The 17,989-nt window shown below is 36.3% G+C and overlaps 1 pseudogene; it reads left to right on the top strand.

Moving 5' to 3' along the window:
- Positions 1 to 2,714: 2,714 nt before the first annotated feature.
- Positions 2,715 to 3,513, top strand: LOC105709876 (ligand-dependent nuclear receptor-interacting factor 1-like; annotated as a pseudogene).
- Positions 3,514 to 17,989: the final 14,476 nt, after the last annotated feature.

Below are 17,989 nucleotides of genomic sequence, written 5' to 3'. Positions count from 1 at the left end.
GATCAATTGAGGCCAGGAGTTCAAGACCACCCTGGCCAACATGATGAAACCGTCTCTACCAAAAATACAAAAATTAGCCAGGCATGGTGGCAGCTGCCTGTAATCCCAGCTGCTCAGGAGGCTGAGGCAGGAGAATCGCTTGAACCCAGGAGGCAGAGGTTGAATTGAGCGGAGATCACACCACTGCACTCTAGCCTAGGTGACAGAGCGAGATTCCATCTCAAAAAACAACAAGAGTGATAAGAAACAAATTTCAGTTACATAAATAAATCCCAAATTTTACTCTTAAGAAAGCAAGTTGCAGAAATACATATTGAAGCATGATTCTGTGTATAAAGCAACAAAAACAGTAAAACTCATATATATGGTAAAACTATAAAGAATAGCAAAATAATGGTAAACACAAAACACAAGATAGTAGTTACCTTGGATGTGCATCTAGGGAGAAATATCAGACAGGGGAAAGAAATAGGTGATGGCAAAGGTTACCTTAATACTTGATTTCTGAAGCTGGATTGTGGGTGTATTGGTGGCTTTATTATTAACGTTTACAGCACACATACTATTCCCTAATGAAGTTCTAAGAGTTCTTAAGCCCATAGCTAAAACTCAGTCACCTCATTGATTTAGGAGAGTGGCTGAAAATATATCCCTGCTCTAGCTACGTGGATTTCCTTTGGTGTTGATGAAATAATTATATTAATAGATGTGATTTAAGCTGTTCCTACATAAATCTTTCAAGTTACTCAGTATTTCTAGAGTCTACTCAACTAGACTGATAGTCCTTGAAATAGTCACAGCTATTTTTAGTACCTCTTAAATGTCTATTAACATTATCAAGCCATGGCAGTTGAAGATGTGGAAGAGGAGTTACCCACAGTGTGATCTTCCAAAAATTACTCAACATTTCTTTGTCTCAGGTTTTGCAAAAATATTTGTTTTTATTTATACTATTGGCCTCCTGATACTCAAATCTAGTTCTTCAGTTCTACTCAGGATAGATGTGGAGACACACATACAGGACAACTATGGTCCAGGAGATGTCGTTTTTGTTGCATCCGCTCCCTGGAGTGGAAGCATGCCCACAGACAGAAAGCAATCAGTCACGTTTCTATCACCTCTGTCATGCCTTTAATATCCAAAAGTCTTAAATATACAAATGAAAGTATGCCCAGATCCATGACAGACATTTATGCTGGGGCCAGGGGTAGAAAACCTGGTCTCCTTACCCTTTTTATTAGTTCAATGTCCAATAAATGAACCTTCCTTTAAGAGTCCACCAATTCTACCATCCTTCTCTCCACAATTATATTATTAAAATAGTTTTATTTTGTTTTAAACACAGAATCTCCTCCCACCCACACCCAACCCTCTATGGCTTTGGGTCATTTGATTAGTCTCTCTGGACACATTTTCAAATACGTTGAGTGAAGCAGCTAAACTATTATTCTCTATGTGTTCAATTAGATAAAAATCCTTCCTCTGATTTCAAAGGGAATTAATGTAAACTTTAATGTTGCTCTTGCTTTATTAGCAAACTGGTTTTCACTACAGTATATTCCTTTTATGATAGAGTATTTGAAACATATATCATTTGTTTCGTTTCTAAGGCCTTTAGCTAACATTAGCTCAAACCACTTTTATTTTGCCCCTGAGAAAGATTCACCTAAATGATATTTTCCTTGCTAACCTCAACAGCCTGACACAGTATATTACTTTTTGAGTCACTGTCCTCCGTTTCGTTTCCAATATTTTCTTAGCCATATATTTAAGAAAAGGCTTTTGTAAAGCCACACAGAAAATGACTACCTGGTTATTTTCCTTTCTTTGGAAATTGTAAAGTTTTGTTGCTCAATGATGGGGCTCTAACTATCTGCTCCAAAGACTTGACTCCTATCAGTATTCTTTTCTTTTTCTTCACCCATTTCTAGATTCTCTTTATTAAATACCATGGATGTTCAGTAAAAAAAATCCACATGGCTAATTTCTTATCTAATTCTGATATAGGGAGCCTTCATGTTTTTTTCTTTATCAATTGGTTATAAAATCACTAGCAGTAATTCCAAGACAATTGATCTTCAGAAAGATGCGTGGAAGAGAAATCAAAATGATGGCTCTACTGTCTTTAAGGACATTTTCTAGAAAACAAACAAAAAAATAGTGTTCATCAATTTTTCACCACCAGAATTGGATATTTCTTAATTTTAAAGAATAATAAAACAAACTTTTTTATGAAAATAAAGCTTAAATATACACAGTCCCTAAAAACTAAATTATTCATCTCCTAGAAAATGACAGTGTAAGAATATTACATGCAAGACAGATGACTGTTGTCATTTTATGTATTAAAAAACTTCTGCATCCAGATACAGTGGCTCATACCTATAATCTTAGCACTTTGGGAGGCCAAGGTGGGAGGATCACTTGAGCCCAGGAGTTCAAGACCAGCCTGGGCAGCATGGGAAAATCCTGTTTCTGTTTTTTAAAAATGCAAAAAATTAGCCTAGCATGGTGGCACACACCTGTAGTCCCAGCTACTAAAGAGGCTAAGCTGGGAGAATCACCTGAGCCTGGGAAGTCGAGGCTGCAGTGAGCCACTTTCCTGGAAGAGGTGTGCCCTTCCTCCCCACTAAAATGTCAAATAACCCATGGAGGGTCTTCCTGACACCTGCAGAGGAAAATTCAGGCAATGCCTCACATTGATCCATAATGAGATGGCATCAACATCAGTAAAAGATACCCAAGGAAGAAATGACAAGAAAGATTCTCAAGGAAGAAGTAATAAGGCATCACATCTGAAGAGTGATTCTGAATTTAAAAAGACATTTGGCCTTACTAAAGATCTGAGAGTGTGCTTTACTCGAATTCCTGACCATTTGACCTCTGGAGAAGGTTTTGATTCCTTTAGCAGTTTGGTAAAGAGTGGTACTTACAAAGAGACAGAGTTTATGGTGAAGGAAGGAGAGAAAACATCATAATTTTCATAAGAAAAGAAAAGCAAAAACCATATGCAACAATCTTACATGTTCTTCATATGTACCCCAAAACCTGAAATGCAATAAAATATATATTTAAAAAAATAAAAATAAAAAAGAAGATGGATCACATAAAGAAGAGAAAAACAGAGAATGCTTCTAACACAAACACAAATGGAGGAGTTCGTGTCACCAGTTCTCAACCCCTAAGCAGTATTTTACCAACTTCAGATGTGTCACAATGTAATACTCTCATCAGTCGCAGCAAAATCAGACAAGAAAAGAGAACTGAGATAGAATACTATACCCATGAGAAGCAAGAGAAAGGCACGTTGAATTCAAATGCAGTTTATGAACAAAGTCGTTCCTTCCATAAAAACTATACTGAAGATGTTTTCCCAGTGACACCACGAGAGTTAGAAGAAACCATTCCAGATGAAAAAATAAGAAGACTTAAGCAGGTACTGAGGGAGAAAGAAGAGCTCTTGAAGAAATGGGTAAGAAGATGCACTGCACTCTAGCGTGGGCTACAGAGTGAGACCTTGTCTCCTCCTACCAAAAAATAAATAAAAGTTCTTATAACATGAATTAACACCCTTCTACCTTTAACACTTGTAAGTGAAGAATCTATGGCTCACTATTGGCTTAAATGGATGAGATGATGGGAGGAAACCCCATAACCCTGAAATCTGAAAAAAGAAGTAGTGGCAGAAGTAGCAGCAATGATAATGATAAAATGATAATAACAGTCATCAAGTTCTTGCTATGTGCTTGCAACTAGCACTTTATGTGCATTGCTTTTTTAATACAAAGAAAACAATGATAAATGTTATGTTCTTACGTACATATTTTAGGTGAGAAAACTGAGACTTGGAGGGGTTTTACACATTTTTCAAGGTGACAGCCAATTAGTGGTGAAGCTGAAATTCTACCCAAATTCTGATACCACAAAACATTTAATTAATTATCTATCCTGTAGAGAGAGCAAAAAGTATCTTGAGAAACACAGATATAAAGTGAAAAGAATAATAAGATATGCATCTATATTTTTTAAAAAAGAAAAATTTAGAGAAATTAATTATTTTTATTTAAAAAACAATTCTGAGTAATGATATTTATAAATAGCTTTTACCAGACAACTAGTGTGGCTACTAAAGATATAAAGTTTAATGATGTATGAGCCTTGATTAAATGTGACTCTTTAGTATCATTGATCAACCAGGAAATTCTGGCCTTTCCACCAACATGTGGAATTTTCTTGATACCTCTCTCATGTTAAGTATTCTTTCTGTGGTTTACAGAAACCTTGGCTAAGTTTCTACTTAATGAATTTCTAGTTCTAAAGTCCCTAATTCCCACTCTTGCCATAAGACACGTTTTTCTCCTCAGTGCCCCAATCCAATTTAGTTACTATTCTGATCCTGTAGCCTAAAATAGATGGCAAAGGAAGCATGAAAGTAGTAAATAGATGAATCCAATAAAAAAGTAACAAAGAAAATATTGAAAATGAGATCTTGATCAGAGCAAAATGTAAATACAAAATTAATAACACTTTTTTTTTTAACAAAGAAAGAGGAAACAAACCATTAAAATAGATTTTTTAAAAGTTCTGGAAGTAATATCTTTTAAATACCATACAATGAGGGGATAAGCTGATTCTCAATAGCAAAAGACATAGGAATTCTAGATATAAAAGTACTTAAGAAATGGGATAATAAGAGTGACAAAGGGAAAGACAGAACAATTGATCCGATTTTCTGTTTAATAAAAATGAGTCGGCTACAATAGGCAAAGAGATGATACACACTCTCTGCAAAGTATGATGTTGTGTCAGCCATTCCCAAGAGACTGGGCAGAATTTAAGAATGGGAGGGAGAGTTAAAAATCTTAGTATATCTACAGCTACTCTTTAAATAGAGTCTTCAAAATATGTATGTACAGAGAATGCTATTAATTCTAAAGTTTAGCACAATATACATGGAAAACCCATTTCTTAATTTAGCCTGCAGTCTCCCTCAAGTAATATTGGGATACAAACTTCTGATACCATTCACGTTGTCAAGGATTCTGGCCACTGAAAGAGAATGATTGCTGGGTAAGATGTGAAGTAAACAGGAAAAGAAATTGATTAAAATATTGATGATAGAATCAGGGTCTGGAGCAGAAATTTTAAAATCTGTATTTGTATTCTGATGACTAATTTTTTCTAAAATAAGCATACATTTTTTCTACACGCAGCTATTGGTAAATAGGATAATCCTTCTCCTCCCATTCCTCCTCCTCCAATTGCTTCGTCTCCTTTTTCTCCTGTCATTTTTCCTCCTTCTCACCTTCTTCTCCTCCTCTTCTTCACTAAATAATTGAAACAAAATTTAGACCAACTTCTATTATCTTCTTTTCTCCAATTATGAAATTATTTTAAAATAAGGTTTAGAGACTGTTTTGGAAAATGGAAAGTGAATATTCACATAAAGTTACAAGTCTGGGGTGCATTATTTTTACACTTCTACCTCTAATGATAAACTTCCTATTTTTCAAGCATAACCCAAACTCAAGTATTTGTCACTTAGAAGGATATATCATGTTGCCTTCTTTTCTCATATACTTAGAATAAGGATCTTAAACATTACATAAGTAGAAGAGATTTAATTAAAAACCTGAAGAAATGTGTTACTGTTAATTGAATTCTTGCTACATTTACCTTTGCACACCAATGTTAATAAAACTCCAGTTCAAAGTGGATGGGTTTGGGGAATTGAGATAGCTATTTATTTCCCTACCTGAGATGCCAAGATAATCTTCTTAGTAAAATAAAGAACTCAATTAGGAGAGTTCTCATTTGTAGCTATTGATCAAGTTTACACAAAATGCTAGGATTTCTAAGTAACAAGTAAGAGGTTCAAAGGCCTTTAAACGAGGTTGAGGGAGTGAGAAAGGGAAATAGTTCTCTGCGTTTTGAAAGCCTTTCACCTGTGGAGCAGATAATGGACGGACCCCTCTCAGAGCTGGGCTCCGCTCCCGCCCCTAGCCTGGCGCGCGGTCCCTTCCCCCAACCCGCTGAGCCTTCCTGTTCGGTATCTCGGTATTACCAAGCTATAAATTGCCTGAGAGCTTAGAGACAATCAGGTCACCACCGCCCTCACAAGGGAAAAGCTTCTTACTTCCGAGCAGAACGGTTCAGCTGGGAAGGGAGGAAGCAGGGAGAGAATCTATGCTTTAGCCGTCACTGCTCTGGCAAGGGGTCGAGAGAGATGGGGGAGGGAGGTGGCAAAAAATAAAAAATAAAAATAAAAAGCATTTCTAACAATGTCCGCACTTGACCCAAGTCTACAAACTTATCGGTCGCCACGATGGAAACTCCCAGTGCACTCTCCACGGCCTGGCAGCCGCCGCTGCTGGGTGGAGTCGCGCTCCCGGCCCCACCTATGGGACGGAGCTGCTTCTCCCGCATCTCGGCTCCCTCGCACCCTTCTCGGGAAGTCTCCTGGCTTCCAGCAGAGCTCAGCTTATGCCACCCTCGCTTCTAACCCCGAACCCTAGAAGAATAGCAGGATGAGCCTCCGATAGGCTGGCGGGCCAGCTCCCCGAGGCTCAGTTTGAGGACACTTGTGCGGAACCCTTTCAGGTCCCCACCCTGCCCAGCTTTCACAACTCTGCCGTGTTAAACGGCCAAAGACAAACTTCTGCCCCTCCCGGCCCCGGTCCCAGCTTTTCAAAAACCCACAGCTGGCTAACCCACACACGTCGGAACTCCTAGGTCGCCGTTGCAGTCTGGGCATGCTCAGTATCAGGGCAGGTTTTGATTGAAAGTACAAAAAAAAAAAAAAAAAAAAAAAAGCTTTGTATTATGCTCTCTTTCTCCTGTGCATATGGCTTGCTGAACAGGTTGTGGGGCATTCCTGAGTCAACCCAGAGGTTTTATCAGATGCCCTTGATTGTGTCTCCTTGGGATCGGTTCCCCTCTTACTTCGCCCCCTCCCTCACCCCGCCTCCACCCCCTTTCCTAAGTCCCTGTCCGCTGTGGGGATGGAGAGACACTAACAGAACTGGGATGGGCGATGCTGGCTGAGCGGATCCACCTATTATTAGCGCGCTGGGATTGGCTTCTTGGCGCAGCGTACCCGAGGTGGAGCCAATCAGGATGCTGGGGCTGGGAGGTGATGGGCGGCCGCCTCCTCACTGGAGGGATTCCTGGAGAAGCTGCAGTGTGGGGATGCTCTAGACCGAGTACTGCCCCCAGTGTCTTTCCACCTCCTCCTGCAGCAGCGGCAGCGGCAGCAGCAGTTAGCAGCGGCAACTTGAGGCTGCACCCCGGGCAAGACCCCAGGGTGGTGCTCAGCCGAGAAGGGGCTCGGCGCCCCGAAGGGGTGTGTGAAGGGTGGGGGCGGCCAGCTGGGACCAGCTGGTGGCCCTGGAAAACCTCCCACACACCCACACCCACACACCCCTTTTGTGTTGCAGGCTGCCCCTCCAAGAGCGGAGGCAGCGAGAGTACGCGTGTGCCTCGCGCCGGTCCACGCGGGGAGAGCACTGGGGACCGAGACCCGGCACCACCTCCCGGTCCGCCCTCCAGGTAAGGAAGCGGGACTAGCGGCGCGGCCACCTCGGCGGTGCCTATCTGCTCGAATCCATCCCAAAGATTTTCCTTTCGATACACTTGGGTTTTAGTGGTGGGAGTCTGAGACCTAGGGAAGGATCCCCGGGTGGCCTATTGTGAGAAATATGAGACCACATGTGCACCTCCTGGAAAAGCACTTTGCACAGCGCCCGTGATTTAGAGCCTGGAGTTGATGTTGGGCATCCCCCATCTTCTTGCTTCCTCTTTCCTTCTCTTGTTCTTTCTCCTCCGTCCCCCACCCCCAATCTCAATCTTCTCTCTTTCTCTCCCATACCTCCCTCCTCGCCCACCTCCCACCCTAAGCACGCACAGGGTTTCTTTCTTCTCCTGAAGAGGATTGTCTTTCTTACAGGAAAGAGGGGGAGTGAAGAAAGGAGAAAGATTTCTTTCTGTTGGGGAGAAGGATGGGGGGCCTAAACAAAGTAGAATACAACCTCTGCGAAAATCAGAGCACAGAAAGCAATTAAACTGAATAAGGGGTGTAGAGGAGCCATCCAGCTTGGGTTGTCAGGGAGAGGAAGCGTCAAGTTTGACTTGATTTCCTCCTTGCAAGAGGCTATGTCTCTCACTTGATTCGTTCAAATGGAACAAAAATAAACCGACAATCCAACCCACTTTCAACTGCTTAATTGCTGTTGCTTTTGAGTGCCAACCATCTGACTTTTCCTGTTTCCATCTGTCCTGTGGGGCTGACAATTTGGTATTGCACATCAGTGTTAATATCTGAACTTTGAAAGGTTCCTTGAGTAAGAAAAATAAAAATAAAAATAGATTATTACTTTCCTGATGTTCCTTGGTATGGCCTGTTGTTGGGGGATCAAAAATGTAAAGTTTCAAAACATTTGCAAGGAACAACAGTTTTATAGAGAGGCTTAGATTTCTACTTTGAGAAAGATAATCTTCTAGTTAGCTTTGTGTACACGTTGATATTCACTTTCTCCAGTATTAACCCTTTGGTGAAATAAAGCAACTGTTTAACTTTTGTGTGGAAGCTACACTTGTGTACAAATTTTCACTTTATTCCTCCTTTCTACTATCTGTTTGTATTTTATTGTCGATACCAAACTTATGCCTGGCTTTATTTTCTTTTAATAGGAGAATATTTAATGGATGTAAACATGATGTTTATACAATTTCAACACTCCCTTTAGAAGGCACATGGAGGGTCAGTTGGACAAGAATCCTCCCATACTGGAACAAAGTTTAGAAACTAATGCTAGAAAGATAGCCTAAATTTTAAAAATCCCGAAGGGGAAAACATTTTTGTAACGTCTTGTTAAAAGAAGGAAAAATATATCAAAACAGCAACATGCCCCTAGTTGCCTGCATAATAGGTCAAGTAAATGGTACTTGTTGGACAGAGCCTTTACACCAGCTTCAGCAGTCTCTAACTCCATCATTGGAGATAGAAGCTTTGTTTTCCTATTATTCATCAGGGACAGCTAAGTGATAGGACTGTCAGATGGAAGGAGGTATAGAGAAGTGCCTCGTTAGATGTAAGAGGAAAGCATTCCGAATGAGTCTTACCTGAACACAGAAAAATCAGCAGATGTTAGTATACAAACCACTTCTTTCTATTTATCAGGGGAAATATAGAGTCTTACTTTCTTTTCCTCTAGATGTCCACTTGATATAAGAAAAGGTAATCTTCTATCTTAACTCTGACCTTCCACACTAATTTTATATCTCAGAAAGTATTTTTTCACCAGTATCTTTAATATGTAAGTTTACACACTAACTTAGAAAAGAGCTGGATTCATTTACCATCAGTATAATGTGTACTATTTTCAAAACCATTTTCCATTTGAGGCAATGATCTCTCCTACCTAAGCAGAATTACCAAGTCACAAAAGAAGATTTTCTTTCTAGGGCTTTGACATTTAAATTACTTTTAAAAAAAATCATAGTGTCTCTGTTGAAAGCTAACTCTGATTTTTAGAGGTACCACCTTTTGGTTACAAGGACAAAGGGATAATAATCACTTAATTACCTCATGTGTATGTACAACTGAATTAACAAGTTTAGACATGAAAAGATGTACAAAAAGGAAGCTAGCTACCTCCATGTGAGAAAAATAAGATTTTGTTGTCTCATTTCTCCACTGTGTTAGGAAAATGTGAAAGTTTAGGCTTGGTTTGTGACATTTATTTTCATGACTCTTTGCAAATGTTAATTACAGAAATAATATGTAAAAAGATGGATATGACTAGTTTTTCACATACTTCCGAAAAATTAAACATCTATATATTGGAAATCAGAACTAATTCCAGTATATAGTGAGTGGATTGCAGAGAGACCTTAAATGATATATTATAAAAAATTATTACTCTGTTATCCCACAAAATAGTTTAATGTCACAATTTCATACAATCTTTATTTTTTCTCCCTTTGACAGGATATTTTAGTAAATCTCATTAATGTTTCAGAGTAAATATGATAATTATGTCTTTAGGTATTTTTGTCAGAACTGAAGACTGCTAATATATAGGGAAAATCCTAATTTCACAAAAATACCACATGATTGAGAGCTGTTGCTGAGTAGTTTTGAACTTCATTTCACAATGGAGAATATTAGTTATTCCATCTATTATCAGATAGTTCTAATCAAGAAATATGAAAATGAATAACAATGTATTTATATGCTTTGCATATTCAGCTGAAAATAAAACTAAAAAATAGTATTAATTATATGCTTGTATTAATTATATGAAGATGAGCTGGAAGATTAATAAAATAAAATATAGAATGTGTTGGAAATCTGAAAGTTAATTTGAACTTCCTCTTAGCCTAATAACACCATTGACATAATTTCAGTTCATCACTTTGATGTCAGTATATTAAAATGATTTTTAGTAAATTCCCAAAATGGATTTTTAGAGCCACCTAATCTTAAAGAACACACACTTAATGCAGATAATTATACGAGCCTGAAATACAGTTTTTATGATTTCCAGTTTATGCAACAGCCAAGAAGAGGTATCATTAATTCCAAATTGAAACATATTTATTTTCCTAATGGTAATAATTAAATAATTTGGGGAGAACAAAACAGTAAAACAGTTTGATTATATAATGGAGCAAATCTTTGTCTACTATTACAAAAAACCCATACCAAAGTTAGTCTTTATGCCATTGTATAATGTAGGTATGGGTCTTGCATGCATTCTGCTGAAAATATAATATTTTTTAAAATTAAATATCTTATGTAGTTGTAATATTTTTTAATTTTCAAATAATTTATTTGTCATGAATATATCTGTACCAGAAGTTTAATACTTGATGTGCCTGATTTTAACTGAATTTTTTTTTTCATTTAAATTGGCCAAAGCCATTTAAACAAAGTATTTGGTAATCTAAATAATAATTTCAGTTAGGGTTTAAGGATATGTACACATATATGTTTGCATATGTTTTTGTGTATATATATATATGTTCTAAAATTATGTAACTTTTTCAAAAAGAATTAGAAATTCATGGACAGTAGAATATAATTTGCTAAAACTAGGGGGCATTCATGTACAAAGTACCATTTACAGAAAGGTGATGGTGTCTTGGGAATGCTTTTAGTGGTTCTTTGGTTGAAAGTCTGGGAATACTCAGAGATAATATATTAATGGGGACCTAGATTTTTTATTTTAAAATGGGGTGCTATGGCTTTGGGCAGAAGTGATTTTTATATGTGTCATGATTGAAAAAACTCTGAGTACAAGATGATGCACTTCTTTATACAGGTAACAAGTTGAAATCATATTTTTACATGGTTTGGATATGAATATGATGGCTGATAAAAATTCTATCTTTCTAAGGCTTTTGGTAGATGTTTCTTTCAATCTTTGCATTAAGGTAAATGTTCTTAAATATTTATGTAATTGAATGGCATGATTATCATTGAATTGGGTGGGAGAATGTGGAGTGATGTGTTTTCATTCAATTCCTCAAGAAATGATCAATAATTTTCCATAATCTTTTTGCAAATTTGATTTAAACTTCTCCACTAAGTGGGCCCATTTTCTTAAGCAGAAATATAACATTTCCAAAAAAGAAAAAAACTTTTTTTTTTAAATCTTCTTCGTCTTTTTAAGAGGAGCTAGTTTTATGTGTACTATAAGATAAACTGTGGTAGCTGGGCATATGAACATTACTCCATTCATATGTATTAGCAACAGTAAATAAACTTATTTAAAATTTTAATGCAAATGTATGCTAACTGTTACAAGTAAGAGAGCATACCATCATTTTCTGTCTATATCAATACAATTTACTTTTGTTTTATTAAAAGAGGAAAACTTTCCTTTAAAGTGGACAATAAATATATTGCTATGTTGTAGAAATGGTAAACACTAGAGATGCTATTTCTGCAATTTTAAATATAATATTAGAGATTCTATTGCAAAGAATCTTCCTTTTAAAATGGCCTCTACATTACATTATTTTTAAAAAACAATACTTAAGAGAGTTTCAAAAGAAATTAAAATCTACATTAAAGTAAAATAACACATTTATAGTAGTGTTTTAAATGAATTTTCTAACATGTCTTTGACAAATACAAAACAGACATTTTAAAGAATTATTTCTATAATTGCTCTAATTTTTATATTTATTTAAACCTCAAGTTCTAATTTCTAATTGCTGATTTCCATACTTTACCAATGGTGCAAATGAAAGGTCAAAGTTTATCTGTTTTGGTTACTGCTATTGTGGAGATATAAAGAAAGCATAGTGGTTACTCCCATAAATGTCTCACATACAGTATGTTTAACATATTACTTAGGCACATAGAAAGGCATTTTGTTAAAGAGGAGCTCGAGAAAATCATAAAGCAGATGAAGATTTAAAAAAATGCCTCCTATTATTTGTACAAACCGAGAGCTGGGGAATTTCCATGTAGAATGGGATTGGGCTATAAACTAGTGTAAGAATCTGGTGAAACTATTTGGTTAAGATATGATTTCTAAGAGTTCATAGCAGCCTTGTTGGACAACATTTCATCACGGATACTAGCTTACAACAATTCTACAGCAACCATAAATACTGTACACAAGACATTTAGCTAGGTGCCTCAATTAGAAATTAATTTCTGGTTGAAATATCCACTTAATTAAATTCAGGTATGATACTGAAACTTGGTCATACCTTAGCTCAAAGAACCTGTTTCTCTACTTGTAAAATGTAGTTTTGTTAATAAGTTTAAAGTGCTTAGAGTTCAGATATCTTTTTTTTTTTTGGCCGAAGGGTATTATATAAGTAAAAGTAATTGTGTCTTATTTCCTATGATACAAAAATGCTTTCTTTTTCTTTTGAAACAGTTTAACTAAAATCAAAGATAAAACACACATATGCACTCAAATACAAACACATTTGAAGAGTTTGAAATATGAACATTCTTATTCTGCAATTGCTTACATGAGAAGTACTGTCTCCTGTCCTCTTCCATCATGCTCTGTGACAGCAGCCATCATTTCAGTCCCTTGGGAATAGAAAGGAAAGCAGACAAACCCACCTGAAAACTCTGGTGAAAGTGTTTGTGGTGTGGCCTCTGGGGAACAGTCTGTTGCTTTACTTGAGGCTCATTTCCTCCGGGCCAGCCTCCTTGCGTGTCACTCCATGCCTACTGTGGGTAGAAAGCAGGTACTTGGATTGACTGATTGCTGCTTTGAGATTCCTTGACATTTTTTTCATCAACATGAAGGCAAAAGGACATGAATACGCAGTCAAAACATGCAGAACTGTAGCAGAATTATGTGAACACTTTCAAAATACCATACTGAATCATATAATTTTAGGATAATTTATGAAATAGCTTATCTTTCTTGGAATTTCTTTTGTTTACTTATAAGTGATCCAAGCAAAAGATGAGGCTGTTAAACCACGAGTCAGTATAGTTTTTTTTTTTTTTTTTAACTTAACACCTGAGGATAAAGCTGAAAGGATTTTTTTCAAAAGAGTTTCAAATCGTACTTTCAAATCCATCTGTATCTTGCTTATGGAGGGAGACCCTTAAACAAGCACATACTTCATAGTCATTATCCCGGATAATTGACAATTTGTTTTCTACAAAATCTCTAGATATTGTTGTGAAACATCACACTCGAGTTTGCTTTTAGGATGGATTATTAATAATGTATTTTCAGACACAATTGTATGTGAGAGTTTCTGGAAGTGTAAACAACAAGATAACATCACAGCAGCGGGCAACACTCACTAAAGCATCAATTTAGAATTGTCTGCTCTCTCTTTGAGAAGGAGAAAGAGCTAATTGAGTGTCTTTTTCCCTCATGATATACTGGTCTCCAATATCCCATTCCATACAAGCAGCATGATCCTTGCTTTCCTCCTAGGAAATATGGAAACTGTCTACCCGCTTATTTATTAGGGGAAAAAAAAAACTTACCTAGAAAGCTTTTAGACAGATGACTTAATGGCCTTTGAAGCAAGGACCAGTGTTATAACAGTTTATTAAGGCATAGTTGAACTGTAGCAATCTGGTTTTGAGTTATCAAGATTATTAGGAAGAAAAGTCGACACAGTTTCTCAGGAGGAAGACAAGGAAGCAAAGCACTGAAATCTGCTTCTGACTTGGAGTGTCTGCCAGATCCTAGTTTACAAGGCTGGCTTTCTGCCTAATCCCTAGCATTTTCATCAGATTTGAAGAATGAATAAAGTGAACCTTTGGGCATTGGAGCATATTTCTAGAGCACCGAGACCTCTTCTATAAATAGCATAACATCACCCTTCTATTTTAATCAATGTTCAGAATCCAAGGCCACAGGTTTTTATATTTAAATATATATAAACCAGATCATTCTATGCCTGAAAGTACTAGCATTTTATCTGTCTGTGTACAGGAAATTCTTATGTTAAAAGCTTAGTTAACAACATGACATTACAAATAATGTACCTATTTTTAGTGGTTTTATTAAATTATAATGTTAAATTTAAAAAGCCAAGCATTCACCTTGAGCCACATCTGAGCCTGAGAATTCAAAAAGTGACATTTCTATAGAAAGCCAATATAGCCTTAAATTGAAAAAACTGCCCTGCTTTTAAATTGTTTTGTTAAAAAGTACCTGATATGCAAGTTTCCAATGACTTTTTCCTGGAGAATCTTAGATACTTTCTGAACCACTCCTAGACAACACAGAATGAATATTGATGACAGGAGAGAGCTGACTCCTTCAGGCAAAAGTGGATGAGATAAGTTCTGTTAGGCCTTTGAGAATCTGTTTCATCATCTCTACATTGAACACATAGCAGCAGTTTTATTTCTCTTGATTTCTGGACTTTTAGACCTGTATGCATTGAAGCATATTACAACTTACAGCCTGAATAGAAAAGATTTGTTCAGTTCTCAAGCTATAAGAATGATATAGGAATTCCTTTGTGTTCCCTTCCTTTCTGCACATTTTATTCCTTTCTCGTGTCTTCCCTTCCTACTGCCCTTCCTCCTTATTTTCTTCATTCTTTTACCTTTCCTTTTTTTCTTCGTATCTTAATGTAATATTTTCCTATAGAATCACTAAATGAAGTTTTGGTACTGTTGACCCATAGTAATCTTCACTAGCTGGATTTATTTTATGTCAACAACCAAGAAATGTAATTTCTAGTTTATATACATTTTAGGTTAGCTTCACGAAATATATGTATAGATAAGTAAAGGAGCAGTCTTTTAATTTGTTTATGTAATTGGCATACTTAAGTGGAATGTGTCATGATTTGAATGTTTTTAAATTTTTGCATGTAAAGGCTGGCTTGCTGATAATTTCTAAACCATAACTGTTTGCAGAGAGACAGAATAATAATGTTTTAGAGTCCAAAAAAGTGGCACGTACTATTTGGCATGTTTTCTTTATTTTCTATTTTGCCATTGCAATGGTAATAAATTATTGATTTCATGACAGGTGTGCAGCACTGTATTTTTGTTTATTTAATTTATTTATTTTATTGACTTGTTTGATCTTGATAATAAAGAGGTTTTCTGCCTTACAGATGAAATAAGGGAGACTCAATGTTGTTACTTGCCTGCAATTACACATTTAGAAAGCCTCTTGTATTTTTTGTCTATTGGAACTGACTGTCTCAGCACTTAATAAAGGGGGGGAAAGTATGTTTTGTATTTCTTTTAATATGTTAGCACTAGCTTGCCTTTGCTTATCTAACATAATTATTGAGTATAGGATACACAGCCTTTATTTATCTCATTGAAAAATTAAGAAAGATTTGATATACTTTCATTTATTCTTGACTCTAATTGCAAAATAAATTGAGTTTGTGTTTTAAAATTATTCAAGGGGCATTTTTGTAATCTACCAAGAAAAGACACTAAGCCTGAGTCACTAAGCTAAGTTGGCCTTTAGTCATTGCTGTATCACTGTGATGTCAGATACGTCATCTTATTTGTTTTCTTATTTGTAAACTTTGTAGTTCCAAGCCACCACATAGCGTGCAATGAAAAGTGATTGGAATCATAAGTACTATAGCTTTATCACTAGCTTTCTGACCTTATCTCTTATTATTCTCCTCACTGATACTCATACACATCTTCTTGCTGTTGCTTCAAATAACATTAATGAAGTTGTTGAATCTATTGATGCTTTTTATCTTTTATTCCAAGATGGTATGGTTAAACATTCTGCTCTAAGTGAACATATCCATCCCATAATTATTATTCAATTCAAATATGAAGTCTATCAGTTGGCAATTCTTTGTGTTAAGAAACACATTTGGGAGCAACAGCTAATAGCCATACCATTGCAATATGAATTAATATAAGTGTGTTTGTAGCTAATCTGATTTAAGAAAACAGGAATTTTAGTTGGGAAGGGCCTATAGAAAGAATACAAAATTATGTGAGACATAGGATAGGTATTAATGGAGATATTTGAATGAATACAGGTAATGATATTGTTTCTTAAACTATGTCAGGCACTTTTCTATGTACTTTCAATGCTTCACCCCATTTAATATTCTCAATAACTCCTTGGGATTTGTGCTAATTTTTTCATAATTTTGAAGTGAGAAAGTTGTGGAAAAATAATATTTGAGTAACTTTCCCAGGGTCACATTATGTAGTAAGATGTGGAATCAAACTCAAACTACCTATTTACAGGGACAATCACAAGTAGTCACACCATCAATAAATTCATAAATTGCAGAAGAAGAGGAACAGATGGTGGCAAAGAGGTAGAAGTACCCAAAAGAGATTAAAGAGTGACAGGCAAATTGATCCACTTTATAGTTTAGGTCAGTATGATCATGATGGCAATGAGATAAAAGTATGAAACTTAGAGAGCTGGGTTCAGATAGCCAACTCTGGAATGGTGAACTTCAATAAGATATTTCACTGCTAAAGTTACCCCCCACCACCCTGCCAGGAATGAAAATGCAATAATGTTTGCAAATTGTCTAGTACTCTGTTTCTATATGGTGGATCTGACCACCTTTGCTCTCTCTCTCTTTTTGTTTTAAAATTTTCAGAAATTCTTTCACTTGTAAAAATTCCACCTGACTCAAAATGGTTTAAGCAAGAAAAAGAATTTTGGAGCTCATGTGACCATAAAGTTCAGGAATATTCTGGCTTCAGTCATAGGTGGAAATGGGGACTCAAGCCATGTGGTCAAAACCAAGCCTATTCTCCCTCCCACCACTGTACCACTAGTATTCAATAATTTAACAACTGGTATAATTATACCAGTGTGAAAAGTCTATCCATCAGAGGCTATGGTCTGAGTTATTTAATTCTAGTTTTGTCCTTGCCTTACTCTCTATGGCTTCACCTCTTTTTAATACAGAAGGGTAGATCGTCTTCATTCATCTCATTGAAAAGACAAGAGGAAAGTCCTTTACAGGACTTTAAGAAATTCAGCTTAGTAGAGCTAAGAACAGCAAATTGCAGAGCCACTTGTGTATAAATGAGAAGTTCAAACTTTTATTAGTTTTGTAAGGAAGGAAATTTATTTCAAGGAGTTTATAAAATTTTAACCTACATATGCTACAGACTAAACATTATCAATTTGTAAAAATATGTTATACATTTTTATGTTTGCTATACCCCAAATTGAAGAGAAAATATTTGGGAATAATATATTGCTTCAGTAAGTATGATGATGTGCCTATTATATGCCAGGCACCATTTGGATGCTGAGGATACAGAAGTAAAAATAGCAGACAGGTTCTCTGCATGTAGGAGGTTATATTCTTAAGGAAGAAGACAGACCATTAAAAACATAGTTTTATTGGTAGTTATATAATAAATACTATGAAATCATAAAATAAGCTAATAGAGCAATAGTGGAAATGTGGTCAACCAAAAGTTGAGCCTGAAAAGGAAAAGGAGCCAGCCCTGTAACTATCAGGGGAAAGCACTGAGGTCAAATGAAGCAATCAGTGCAGAAGCTCT

The sequence above is a fragment of the Aotus nancymaae genome, unplaced genomic scaffold (assembly GCF_030222135.1).
Source record: "Aotus nancymaae isolate 86718 unplaced genomic scaffold, 86718_ANA_hifiasm-v0.15.2.pri h1tg000016l, whole genome shotgun sequence".
NCBI classification, from domain to species: Eukaryota; Metazoa; Chordata; class Mammalia; order Primates; family Aotidae; genus Aotus; species Aotus nancymaae.
The sequence above is the reverse complement of the archived record's forward strand: the minus strand, read 5'-3'. Positions and strand labels throughout refer to the sequence as shown.